This window comes from Hippopotamus amphibius, chromosome 2, assembly GCF_030028045.1.
Source record: "Hippopotamus amphibius kiboko isolate mHipAmp2 chromosome 2, mHipAmp2.hap2, whole genome shotgun sequence".
Lineage (NCBI taxonomy): Eukaryota > Metazoa > Chordata > Mammalia > Artiodactyla > Hippopotamidae > Hippopotamus > Hippopotamus amphibius.
In genome coordinates this window covers 199,241,138-199,255,484 of record NC_080187.1, presented here as the reverse complement: position 1 = coordinate 199,255,484, position 14,347 = coordinate 199,241,138, and positions in this window count along the sequence as shown.

Sequence of the window (14,347 nt, the reverse complement as noted above, 5' to 3'; positions counted from 1 at the left end):
TACAAGATTCTTAGAAAATATAGAAATGAAAGATGACTCACAAATTGTTTCATTGCTTTCATGCTCACACTTAATACCAGAAAAAGATCTATCCAGTCAGCACTAAAATTCAGACAACTTAGAATTATAACTTCCTTAATGGATATCATAAAGGTTGAAAACATTTTAGGAAAGAAAGTGACCTACATGTGATATTTTGTAGACTGCTCAGTATGACGCTAAGGAACATGTAAAAGAATAGTATAATGTAACAAACAGAATTTGGCCAGAACATTCTCTGGTAAGGGAACTCTTAGGATCACACACCATCTATCTTAATTACATATCTGTCCAAAAGATAGATCACAACAGGAAGGATGTAGTTTTAACTAGCTTGGAGGGCTATAAAATAGTTACCTTGTTATAAACTTTGGGGACAAAGCATTTGTTTTCTGTTTTAAATTTTGTTTTCAGAAAGCAACATTGCTATGGACTTGCAAGGAATAATAAAATGGGAAGAGATTTTTCAAAAAAGGATCCTTTATTGCTTCTGAAATGTAGTAGGGAGAGTGCCAGTATTGCTGAGTCTATATTTCTTTCTTCAGCTGTTACAATTTGAAGGAAAGGTATTTAATGAAATTGATACTTTTCAAAACATTGCGTTTTGGCGAAATTTTTCTACAGATGGGTGGTGGTGATAGTTGCACAGCAACGTAAATGTAGTTGATGCCACTGAAATGTGCACAAAAACAGTGTATATATAAATTTTATGTTTTATAGATTTTATCACAATTTACAACAAATAATAAAGAGTCCCTGTGTCCAGATTGCAGGGGGAAAAAAACAAAAACATTGCATTTGTGGTTTTGATTGTGTGTGTGTGAGTGCATGAAAAAGGAAGAGAGGAGATTATATTTACTAAAAAATAGTTTTCTGGTTATTTGTATCTCACTGATGGAAATATAAAATAGGAGCATCAGTGCATGTTTAAGACTTCATAAGTTAGTGAAAGCACCTGAGAAATGTGGGAAATCTGAGTCTTATTTTATAAAATATTACAAACTAGTTTATGCTAAGAAAAGGAATTGCAGAGTCACTTATAACATTTAGCATCTTGTTCAAGGCCCACGTAGTCATGCTTTCCTCCAGTCTTATAGCTGGTCCCTGCCATTCAAAGCATGCACAGTCAAAAGAAAAAAATCCACACACACAAACAGCAAACTCATCTTATGAACTCTCCGAAACTTACTAACATATTTTTAAATTTTTTGCTATGCAATTGAACTATTGAAGGGGCATCAACAAAGCAGTATTAAGATACATAATAAACTCTTTACATAGACTTGGATATTATAACACAATTTGTTGAAGTGGGATTAATGATGGCATGAGGCATGATTTTTAGGAAAGATATCATTACCTAATATTCCTCCAACAACTCCACCAGTAATAAAAATGCCAGTTCCATCTCCGCTACCTGATTCTGATGTCTGTTTCAATAGGTAAAGACCTGGGAAGTGGAAGGAGAGGAGCTTCTATGTGCCAGGCACTGACAATAACCCAGACAATATTGTTATACCCATTGTGCAAAGAGCCAAGTAGAATGCACCGATTATATAATTCGTCCAAGATTTCACAGCTAGCAAGTGGCAGGGCTAAGATTCCAAACCAGTCTGAGGGACTCCAGAGCCTGTGTGCTTAATCTCTATGATATACCATATGTCTACAGAGCCAGCTCTCTTATACATAATGTTTATTTTAGAATGCATGTTCTTTTCTATTATAAAAGTAACTCAGGGGCTTCCTAGGTGGCACAGTGGTTAAGAATCCACCTGCCAATGCAGGGGACACAGGTTCAATCCCTGCTCCAGGAAGATCCCACATGCCGCGGAGCAACTAAGCCCGTGCGCCACAACTATTGAGCCTGCGCTTTAGAGCCCGTGAGCCACAACTATTGAGCCCCTGTGCTGCAACTACTGAAGCCCACTTGTCTAGAGCCCATGCTCCGCAATGAGAAGCCACGGCAATGAGGAGCCCACACACCACAACGAAGAGTAGCCCCCACTCACCGCAACTAAAGAAAGCCCGCACACAGCAAAAAAAAAAGACCCAACATGGCCAATAACATAAATTTATTAAAAAAGAAAAAAGGTAACTCAGATCTTCCAGGTCAAGATGGCTGAGTGAGTACAGACTGAAACATTCCCTTCTACCACAAACACAGAAATAAATGAAAGACAAAACCCCCAAATGGGATGGAAACCTGTAGCTATAGGGGCTGCTACTGGGAACTCATGGGGGGCCAAGGTCAGGTATGTGCTAAGAACCAATGCTTCATGTACCTCAAAAAAAATAAATAAAATGAGAAAAATAAAATAAAATAAAATGCTACATACTCAAAAAAAAAAAAAAAAAAAGAACCAAGGCTTCAGTGCCATTACCACCTTACTGAGGGTGGCGGCAGATGGAACTGAGAGCCCTGGGTGTGAAGTCAGGGCTGGACACCATGCTCTCTGCTCAAGAATATAGAATAAAATATCTTGCTTAGATTTGTAACCAGAAATATACCTCTTGCCCACAGCAGGACAAGGATACATTACTCAGCCGTAAAAAAAGAATGAAATAATGTCATTTGCAGCAACATGAATGGACCTAGAGATTATCATACTAAGTGAAGTAAGTCAGACAGAGAAAGACAAATGTTATATGATATTACCTGTCTATGGAAGCTTAAAAAAATGATACAGATGAACTCATTTACAAAATAGAAACAGGCTCACAGATTTCAAAAACAAATTTATGGTTACCAAAGGGGAAAGTGGGGGAGGGATAAATTAGGAATTTGGGACTAACATATACATACTACTATACATAAAATAGATCTCTAACAAGGACCTAATACATAGCACAGGGAACTCTACTCAATATTCTGTAATAACCTATATGGGAAAAGAATCTGAAAAAAATGGATATATGTATATGTATAACTGAATCACTTTGCTGTACACATGAAACTAACACAATATTGTTAATCAACTATACTCCAATATAAAATTAAAAATTAAAAAAATAAATCTAACCTATCATATCAACAAGCTAAAGAAAAAAATCATGTAACCTTGCCATGTGATTTAGAAAAAAAGCATTTTTTTCTCCAACATCCATTCATAAGTAAAAACTCTCAGCAAACTAGAAATAGAGTAAAATTTCCTCAACTTGATAAAGAACATCTATTAAAATCTACAACTAATGTCACCATACTTAATGGTGAGAAATTGGATGCTTTCTTCCTAAGATCAGGAAAAAGGCTAAAATGTCAACTCTCATTAATCTTATTCAACACTCTACTGGAAGTTCTAGTAGAGCAATAAGACAAGAAAAAGAAATAAAAGACACACAGATTAAGAAGGGAAAACAATGGACTTTGTTCACAAATGACATGTTGTCTATGTCGATAACCCCAAAGAATCAACAAACAAAACTCCTGGAAATAAGCAGTTATAGCAAAGTCATAGAATACAAGATTAGTATACAAAAGTTAATTTTTTCCCTATAAACCATCAATGAACAACTGGAATTTGAAATTAAAAGCAAAATACCATTTATACTAGCACTTCCTACCCTGAAAAAAAAAGTGCCTATATATAAATCTAATAAAATAGCTTTAGGATCTATATGCAGATTTCAATCCATGAAAAGACATAGAGGAAACTTAGATGCATATTACTAGGTGAAAGAAGCCAGTCTGAAATGGCTAATTACTGTGATTTCAATAATTGGCACTGTGCAAAAGACAAAACTATGGAGATAATTAAAAGATCAGCAGTTTTCCGGGAGCTTGAGGAGAGGGGAAGGATGAATAGGTAAAGATCATTATATAATGATAAAGTGATCAATTCATGAAGAAGACATAACAATCATAAATACATATGCACCCAACATCAGAGCATCTAAATATATTAAGCAAATATTAACAGATCTGACAGGAGAAATAGACAATAATAAAATAATAGTAGAGAATTTCAATAACCCCCTTTCAAAAATAGATAGATCATCAAGACAGAAAACCAATTAGGAAATTTCGAACTTGAGCTATACTTTAGACCAAATGAACATAACAGACATAAACAGAGCATTCCGTCTAATAGCAGCAGAATACACATTCTTCTCAAGCACACATGGAATATTCTCCAGGGCAGACCATATGTTAGGTCACAAAACAAGTCTTAGCAAATTTAAGATTTAAATCATACCAAGTATCTTTTCTGTCCACAATGGTATAAAAGTAGAAATGAATAATAGGAGGAAAACTGGAAATTTCACAAATATGTAGAAACTGAACAACACACTACTGAATAACCAATGGGTCAAAGAAGAACTCAAAAGGAAGATCAAAAAATATCTTGAAACAAACAAAAAATGGAAACACAACATACCAAAACTTATGAGATACAACAAAAGCAGTTCCAAGAGGGACGTATATAGCAATAAATGCTTACATTAAGGAAAAAAAGATCTTTAATAAACTACATAGCTTTACACCTCAAGAAATTAGAAAAGAACAACAAAGGCACCTCAAAGTTAGCAGAAGGAAAGAAATAACAAAGACCAGAGCACAAATAAATGAAAAAGAAATCAGAAAAACAACCACAACAAAAATCAACAAACTAAGGACTGGTTTTTTAAAAGATAAACAAAATTGACAAAACTTTAGCTAGACTAAGAAAAAAAAGAGAGAAGACAAATTTTAAAAATCAGAAATTAAAGAGGAGATATTATAATTGATACCACAGAAATACAAAGGATCACATGAGAGTAGTATGAATAATTACATGCCATCAAATCAGACAACCTAGAAGAAATGGTTAAACTTCTTGAAACATACAACTTACCAAGACTAAATCATAGAGAAACAGAAAATCTGAAGAGACCAATAATGAGTAAAGAGACTGAATCAGTAATCAAAGCCTTCTCAACAAAGAATAGCCCAGGACCAGATGGTTTCATTGCTGAATTCTACCAAACATTTAAAGAAGAATTAACACCAATCCTTCTTAAACTCTTCCAAAAAATTAAAGAGGAGGGAACATTCCCAAACTCATTTTACAAGGCCAACATTATCCTGATACAAAAGCCAGATAAGGACACTACAGAAAAGTAAACACAGACCAATATTTCTGATGAATATGGATTCAGAAACTCTCAAAGTAATATCAAACCATATTCAACACATTAAAAGTATCATACACCATTATCAAGTGGAATTTATCCCTAGGATTCAAAGATGGTTTGACATTCGCAAATCAATAAATGTGATACACCACCTTAATAGAATGAAAGACAAATCTTACAATCATCTCAATAGACACAGAAGAAACATTTGACAAAATACAACATTGTTTCATGATAAAAACTCTCAACAAACTGTGCATAGAAGGAACATACCTCAACATAATAAAGTTCTTATGTGAAAAACCTACAGCTAACATCATACTCAAAATTAGAAGGTTGAAAGCTTTCCGCTAATATTAGGAACAAGACAGGGTATCCACTCTCACCACTCTTATTCAACATAGTACTGGAAGTCCTAGTGAGAGCAATTAGGCAAGAAAAAGAAATAAAAAACATCCATATTGGGAAGAAAGAAGTAAAATTTTCTCTGCTTACAGATGATATGAACTTATATATAGAAAATCCTAAAGAACCCACACACAAAAAGAGAATTAATCATAAAATTCAGTAAAGTTTCAGGATACAAAATTAACACAGAGAAATCAGTTGTGTTTCTATACAGTAATAATGAAATATCTGAAAAAGAAATAAAGAAAATCCATTCATAATAGCATCAAAAAGAATAACATGCTTAAGAATAATTTTAACCAAGGAGGTGAAAGATCTTTTTCCTGAAAACTATAAGACTTTGAAGAAAGAAATTAAAGAAGACATATGCAAATGGAAAGATATCCCTTGTTCATGGATCAGAAGAATTAATATTAAAATGTCCATACTTCCCAAAGCCATATGTAGATTCAATGCAATCTCTATGAAATTTCAATGGCATTTTTTTTTCACAGAAATAGCAAAATCAATCCTACAGTTAGTATGGAACCACTAACCACTAAAAGACCCTGAATAGCAATTCCAAGAAAGAACAAACCTGGAGGCGCCACACTTCCTGATTTCATATTATTTTACAAAGCTATATTAATCAAAACAGTAGCATGAAAACAAATACATAGACCAATGGAACAGAACTGTGGGCTCAGAAGTAAACTCTCAAATATACAACAACTAATATTTGACAAGGGAACCAAGGATACTCAACAGGAAAAGGACAGTCTCTTCAACAAATGGTGTTAGGAAAACTAGATAATCACACACAGAAAAATGAAATTGAACCCCTACCCTCCACCACTCGCAAAAATTAATTCAATAGATTAAAGACTTAAAAGTAAGACCTGAAGCTGTGAAACTCCTAGAACAAAACACAGGGGAAAATGTCCTTAACGTGGGTTTTAGCAATGATTTTTTTGGATATGACAATAAAATCACAAGTAACAAAGGCAAAAATCAATAAGGGGGACTACATCAAACTAAAAAGCTTCTAAGCAGTAAAAGAAACTACCAACAAAATGAAAAGGCAACCTACAGAATGAGAGAAAATATTTGTAAACCGTATATCAGATAAGGGGTTAATATCCAAAATATATTGAAAACTCATACAACTCAATTACAAAAAGCAGACAATTTGATTAAAAAATGTGCAGAGGACCTTAATAGACATTTTTCGAAAGAAGACATAAAAATGGTCAACAAGTGCGCAAAAAGGTGCTCAACATTACTAATCATCAGGAAAAAATGCACAGCAAAACTTCAATGAGATGTGGAAAACAGTGTGGAGGTTCCTCAGAAAACTAAAAAAGAATTACCATATATGATCCAGCAATCCCACTCCTGCGCATATACCTGGACAAAACTATAATTCAAAAAGGTACATGCACCCCTATGTTCATAGCAGTGCTATTCACAATAGCCAAAATGTGGAAACAATCCAAATGTCCACCGACAGATAAATGGATAAAGAAGATGTGATACATATATACAATGGAATACAATCAGCCATAAAAAAGAATGAAATAATGCCATTTGCGGCAACATGGATGCAAGTAAAAATTATCATACTAAGTGAAGTAAGTCAGAAAGAGAAAGACAGGGACTTCCCTGGTGGCGCAGTGGTTAAGAATCTGCCTGCCAATGCAGGGGACATGGGTTTGATCTCTGGTCCAGGAAGATCCCACATGCCACGGAGCAACTAAGCCTGTGCGCCACAGCTACTGAGCCTGCGCTCTAAATCCCGTGAGCCACAACTAATGAGCCCATGTGCTGCAACTACTGAAGCCCACGCGCCTAGAGCCCACGCTCCGCAACGAGAGAAGCCACTGCAATCAGAAGCCCGTGCACTGCAGCGAAGAGTAGCCCCCGCTTGCTGCAACTAGAGAAAGCCCATGCACAGCAACAAAGACCCAACACAGGCAAAAATAAATTAATTAAAAAAAAAAAGGAAAGAGAAGGACAAATACCATATGATATCACATATATAGAATCTAAAATACAGGGCAAATGAACCTATCTACAAAACAGAAACAGACTCATAGAGAACAGACTTGTGATTGCCAAGGTGGAGGGGGATAGAGGAAGAAAGAACTGGGAGCGTGGGATTAGCAGATGTAAACTATTGTATATAGGATGGATAAACAACAAGGTCCTTCTGTACAGCACAGGGAACTATATTCAATATCCTGTGATAAACCATAATGCAAAAGAATATTTAAAAAAAAGAATGTCTATATGTGTATAACTGAGTCACTTCGTTGCACAGCAGAGATTGCCACAACATAGTAAATCAACTATACTTCAATAAAAAGGTAAAATAAAAAACTACAATGAAATATCACTTCATGCCTGTTAGAATGGCTATCATCAAGAGACAGATAAGATTTGGAGAGGATGTAGAGAGAAGAAAATCTTTGTACACTGTTGGTGGGAATGGAAATGGGTACAGCCTCAAAAAATTATAAGTAAAACTACCACATGATCTAGCAATTCCACTTCTAGGTATATATTCAAAGGAAATGAAATCAAGAGCTCAAAGAGAGGACTTCCTAGGTGGCGCAGTGGTAAAGAATCCGCCTGCCAATGCAAGGGACACGGGTTCGAGCCCTGCCCTGAGAAGATTCCACATGCCACGGTGCACCACAACTATTGAGCCTGTGCCCTAGAGCCCGTGAGCTACAACTACTGAGCCCATGTGCCGCAACTATTGAAGCCCATGCGCCACAACAAGAGAAGCCACTACAGTGAGGAGCCTGCGCACCACAATGAAGAGTAGCCCCCCGCTCTCAGCAACTAGAGAAAGCCTGTGTGCAGCAATGAAGACCCAGCACAGCCAATAAATAAATTAAATAAATAAATAAATTTATATATTAAAAAAAAAGAGATATCTACATTCCCACATTCATTGCAGTATTATTCACAATAGCCAAGATAGGAAAACAACTTAAGGGTCTGTTGATGGATGAATGGATAAAGAAGATGTGGGATATATATATACAATGGAATATTGTTCAACCATGAGAAAAAAGGAAATCTTGCCATTTGCAATAACATGAATGGAACTTAAGGGCATTATGCTAAGTGAAATAAGTCAGACAGAAAAAGAGAAATGCTATATGATCTCACTTATATCTAGAATCTAAAAAAGCCAAACTCATAGAAACAGAAAGTAGTATGGTGGCTGCTAGGGGCTGGGCATTGGGGGAAGTGGGGACATGTCAGTTGAAGGCTACAAATTTCCAGTTAGAAAATGAATAAGTTCTGAGGATCTAAGATGCACAGCACAGTGACTATAGTTATCAATACTGTATTATATACTTGAAAGTTCTAAGAGAGTGGATAAGTAGCCCCCCTCCACACACACACACACACACACACACACACACACACACACACACAAAGGTAATTATGTGAGGTGATGGATGTGTTAACTAACCCTATCGTGGTAATCATTTTGTGATATGTAAGTGCATCAAATCATTGTATCATATACCTTCAACTTACATGATATTATAAGCCAATCCTATCTCAATAAAGCTGGAGGGGAAGAATTCCCATAATCCTTCACCCAAATCTCCCAAATGTTAACATCTTACTTCACCCACAGTATATTTATGCAAATTAGAAAATTAACGTGGATACAATACTACTACAATTTACAGACCTTATTAAATTTTCACTAATTGTCCTTATTGTCCTTTTTCCTCTCCAGCATCCTTCAGGATGCCGCATTGCATTCAGTTGTGCCTCCTTGGTCTCCTCCAATCTGTGATGGGGCCCAGTCTTTCCTTATCTCATGATTTTGACACTTTTGAATAGTTTTAGTCAGTTATTGTGTAGAAAGTGCCTCATTTGGGGATTATCTGATGTTTTCTCATGATCAGATTGAAGTTACCCATTTTTGCCAACATTAGCACAAATGAGATGGGCCCTCAGTGCACTACGTCAGGGGGACATGATGTCACTATGTCTTATTCCTGGTGATGTTAACCTTGATCATTTGGTTAAGGTGGTGTCTGCTGGGTTTCTCCACTGTAAAGTTACTATTTTTCCTTTTGTAGTTAATAAATATCCTGGACTTCCTTGGTGGCACAGTGGTTAAGAATCCGCCTGCCAATGCAGGGGACACAGGTTCGAGCCCTGCTCTGGGAAGATTCCATATGTCGCAGAGCAACTAAGCCCATGCGCCACGACTATTGAGCCCATGTGCCACAACTATTGAAGCCCACATGCCTAAAGCCCATGCTCCACAACAAGAGAAGCCACTACGATGAGCCCTTGCACCACAATGAAGAGTAGCCCCTGCTCGCAGCAACTAAAGAAAGCCCGTGTGCAGCAATGAAGACCCAATGCAGCCAATAAATAAATAAATAAAAATAAATAAATATCTTGAGGGAGCTACTTTGAGGCTATGCAAATATTCTGTTTCCCTTCAAATTTTGCCCACTAATTTTATTTTTTTTAACATTGTATTTATTTATTTATTTATTTATTTATTTATTTATTTATTTATTTATGGCTGTGTTGGGTCTTCACGACTGCACTTGGGCTTTCTCTAGTTGTGGCGAGCAGGGGGCTACTCTTCTTTGCGGTGCACAGGCTTCTCATTGCAGTGGCTTCTCTTGTTGAGGAGCACGGGCTCTAGGCATGCGGGCTTCAGTAGTTGCAGCACTCAAGCTCAGCAGCTGTGGCACATAGGCTTAGTTGCTCTGCAGCATGTGGGATCTTCCCGGACCAGGAATCGAACCCGTATCCCCCTGCATTGGCAGGCAGATTCTTAAGCACCATTGTCTACCAATTTTAATTACCATTAGTGAATCATGCCTACAATAACTTTTGCTATGATATTTTTCTAATGATGATTTTATATTCCCCTCATTAAATAATAATTACTATTACTATTATACAATTCCCTCATTATTATGTCATTGAAATTCTCTCTACAGAAAAGCTGTCCTTTCTCATCCATTTGCTTGCTTATAAGAGTATGAACTCATGTATATATTATTTTATTCTATACTCTAATGTTATCATTACTTATTTTGTTGCTCAAATTGTTCCAGCCTTGGCCACTGGGAGCCCCTTCGGGTTATGTCATGCTGCCTTTCAACGTGTTCCCATCCTTTTTTGAGCACTTCCTTACTTTCTGTGACCTCAAGATGCCCTAGGCTCTTCTTGTATTTTCCCTGCCCAAGGAAATGAAGATCTGGGCACTAGATGAGCTTATTGTCAATGATGTCATTGCTTCTAGGCCCTCTCAGAAACCAGAACATATATCTAACATATTATATACTAACCCATGCATGCACACACATCCACATTTCTGTGTCTACCCACCTGTCCATATACATATGATGTGTGTCATATATAGGACACACACACATTCATACTGATGTATCAGATCCCAATCTACCACCACAGACTGCTGTCATTCTAGCCTCCCCTTTTACTTATTTGTAACTTCCTTCTCTGGCAGCGAGAAACCTGGCTCTCAACCTCTACAATGTATTCACTTATTTGTTCAGCCCTAGTCTACACCTAAAGTAGTTTCAGATTTGCTAACCCACACTCCTGTGAGAAACAAATTTACTAGAAGTACAGTATTTGTGCGCATTCTTTTTATCTTTAGATACCTATCTGACAGTAGCAAGTCAAAAACCGGTTTTCCCAAGGTACGTAAGTTGGTCCTGTTCTTCCCCACTTCCTTCAGTGTGGTCAGGTTATACATCTGTATCATGGTTAGGTTCATTTGTAACAATTTATCTTCTATTCAGGGGAACACACACCATCCTGATTAATTTTTTTTTAATCTACATACAGTAAAATTCACTCTTTGAGGTTTGCAATTCTGTGGGTTTTGACAGATGTATAGACTCATATATCCACCACCACAGCCAGGAAACAGTCACATCACCCTCCAAAATTCCCTCATGCTGCCCTTTTGTGATCAACCCTTATTTTTGGCAAACACCGATCTGTTTTCCATCCCTATGACTTTGCCTTTTTAGGATATCACATAAGTGGATTCATGCAATATGTAACTCTGGGGATCTGGTTTCTTTCACTTAGCAAAATACACTCATTTTACTCTAGGGGTCGTGATCCACTGTTATCCTTATTTATTTTGTTGCTCAGATTCCCATTTTGGCTGTTGAGAGTCCTTTCAAGCTGGCACCTGTGATCTTTGGACATGTCCTCATCACGTTTCCAGCACTTCCCTACTTTTTGGCACCACGAGCCAGTCCTGGCTTATTTTGTTCTTTCCCTTTCTCAGTCCTGAAATCCCAGCCCATTTCTCTAGGAAGCCTTGTGTGAGTCGAGAATCCACTCCAGGGGGCCAGACAACCTGTCCTCAGAGAAGACGGCCTGGGGGGCATCTTACTCATCCCCCGCAGCGCCCGAGAGAGCAAAAGAGAGGGCTGTCCTCCTCAGAAGGCACCGAGGCGGCCAAATTGAGGGGCTAAGTGCAGACGTGGGTCTACTATGCAACGCAAGCTGGTGGAGGGCTCACACCAGTGCTGCCGTCATCGTGCGTCGATGGCTTCTCTGGTTCCTGGCATCATGTCCAAACAGCACTGCGCACAGAAGGCTGCCCCCGGATTTCAAATATGACGCCAAGCCTAGGATGTCCCCTTCATCGTGGGATGCAGTCTCAGTGCCTTTACACCAACTGCTCCACTGCTCCCAGCCATTGATAATCACATCAGAGTAGTTGTTTTCATTGACTAAACCGACCAGGGCCTTTCCCATCCGATTACCCCAGGTGAGGAACGCCTTGATGTCTACCTAAAAACCATATGTAAAACTTGTGTCTAAAAGATTTGATTCTTTTGAAACCCCTTGCCAAAGCTGTCTGTACTAAGGGCAGGCTGTGATAGTTCCCTGGGGTTGCTATGGGAAACTGTGTCTGTGAATTTCAAGAGACACCTAGTTAGCAGTTGGCTGTTAGCAGCTCTTTGGAAGAAGAGATGTTTCTCTTTTCTTTGAAAATGGAACCTTTCTCTCTTCAGATTGTGAACAATTAGCTGTGGCGGGTTTTACTCAGGAAGGCGATGCCGCTGTGTGACTGGATTCCTGCTCGCTGCAGGAGTGAGGGGCACTAGCGGGAACTGGCTTAGACTTGCTCTCCGAGAAGCACACACCAGCTGAGTCTGCCCTTCACGGGCTGAGGCTTACGTCTCTGACTGAGGCAGGGAGGTCACGTGGAGGCTGCAGCATGAATGACTGTCACGGGGGTGAGGGGGGTTGCAGGTCGCAGGAACCACCTCAGGTGCCACAGTGTCTGCTGGAGTCCCCTCCCTGCCCAAGACCAGATTCTTGACCCGTCCCCCTTACACCCTGGGCTGCAGTCCCACTGCCTGTCCCCAGTGCCCTCTCAGACATTAATAGTCACGTTGGATGAGTTGCACTTGTTGGCTGACTGATGCCGGCATGTTCCCATGTTCCAGATGTGACCCAGAAGCCCTTGCTCCCAAGAGCCTGCCCCTGTAGGGCAAGGCTGGTTCAGGTGAGACCTGTAACCATCAGCCCTCCATAAGCCCTGGTCCTGGCCTGCTGCCCCCAACACACTGAGGCTGGGTGCAGTGAGTCTCACGGCCACGCCTATAGGTCCCAGTCTCCCTTGCTGAGTGGGTGAGGAGCACCCAGCAAGTTTAAGAGCAGCGTCAGGGGCTGGGCCAAAGGATGTGCTCCAAAGGTTTGGTCCATAGAGCAAGGGGGACCCCGGGAGAAGGCAGGGGAGGGTTATACTTCACAGATGCACTAGGGCTGAAAATCTGTGAGCAAAGCTTGCGGGAGCCAGGGAGGAAGTGGGGGGATGGATGGGAGAGGCGACTGCATGGAGAAAGCAGGTTTTCTGGATCAGGGCCTAAGAAGTCAGCCCAGGTGCTGGGTGTTTTTTTTCCCCCTTTGGGCTCTTAGAGGAGAGACAGCTAAGGGAGTCCATAGGAGTCTCATTCACAAACTTCTGGAAGACTCTGGAAGCTGAGCTGGCTGGAAGGCCCCGGGCTGAGATCCCAAGGCTATCTGTAAGTATTGTTTGGCACTAGAGAGGGTGCAGGGCCAGTTAGGACAAAGCAGCTTCTTGTACAACAATCAAGGACACATGGATGTTGTTGCTCTTTAGAGTCATTATTAAGTACACCTGTTTTTGTAAAGAGCAAAGGGAGGAACAGGAGTAAATACCTTCATCTAAGCCAGTGGTCCTCAACCCTGGCTACACATCAAACATCTGGAAAAGTGGTCACTTATAAATCAAATAAATTTAACCCAGTGATTCAGTGGCTCTGAAGTGCAGCTGGGCTCGGGTTTTTGAGTGATTCTAATGGGTGGTCAGGGAAGAGAACTGCTCTAAGAACATCTCTAACCCAAAGCAAATGTAGACCATGTGAGAATGGCAAATCTGACCATCCCCTGGAGGTAGCATGCTGTAGTTTGGTTCAGCTCTTTATTAAATGAAAAAGATTCCTCTAAGTTGAATCTGCGCTTAGACATATCGTCACTCTCTGTAAACAGGGGTGAGAGGGTCAGGAAAACAGATGTCACCATGAGCGTCATCCTACACTTGGGACATGGCTCTCAAAGTAGATAAGAATACAGAGCTTCATTTTTCTTCCCATTGATTCAGTGATTGTCCCCGTCACTGAATAGGAAAGACAGGCTCCAAGGCCACACACTGCTCTGAGGAAACGCATGATTCAAACCCAAAGCATCACAGGTCGGGGGATGCCCCAGGCATTGATCTTTAGCAAAACTG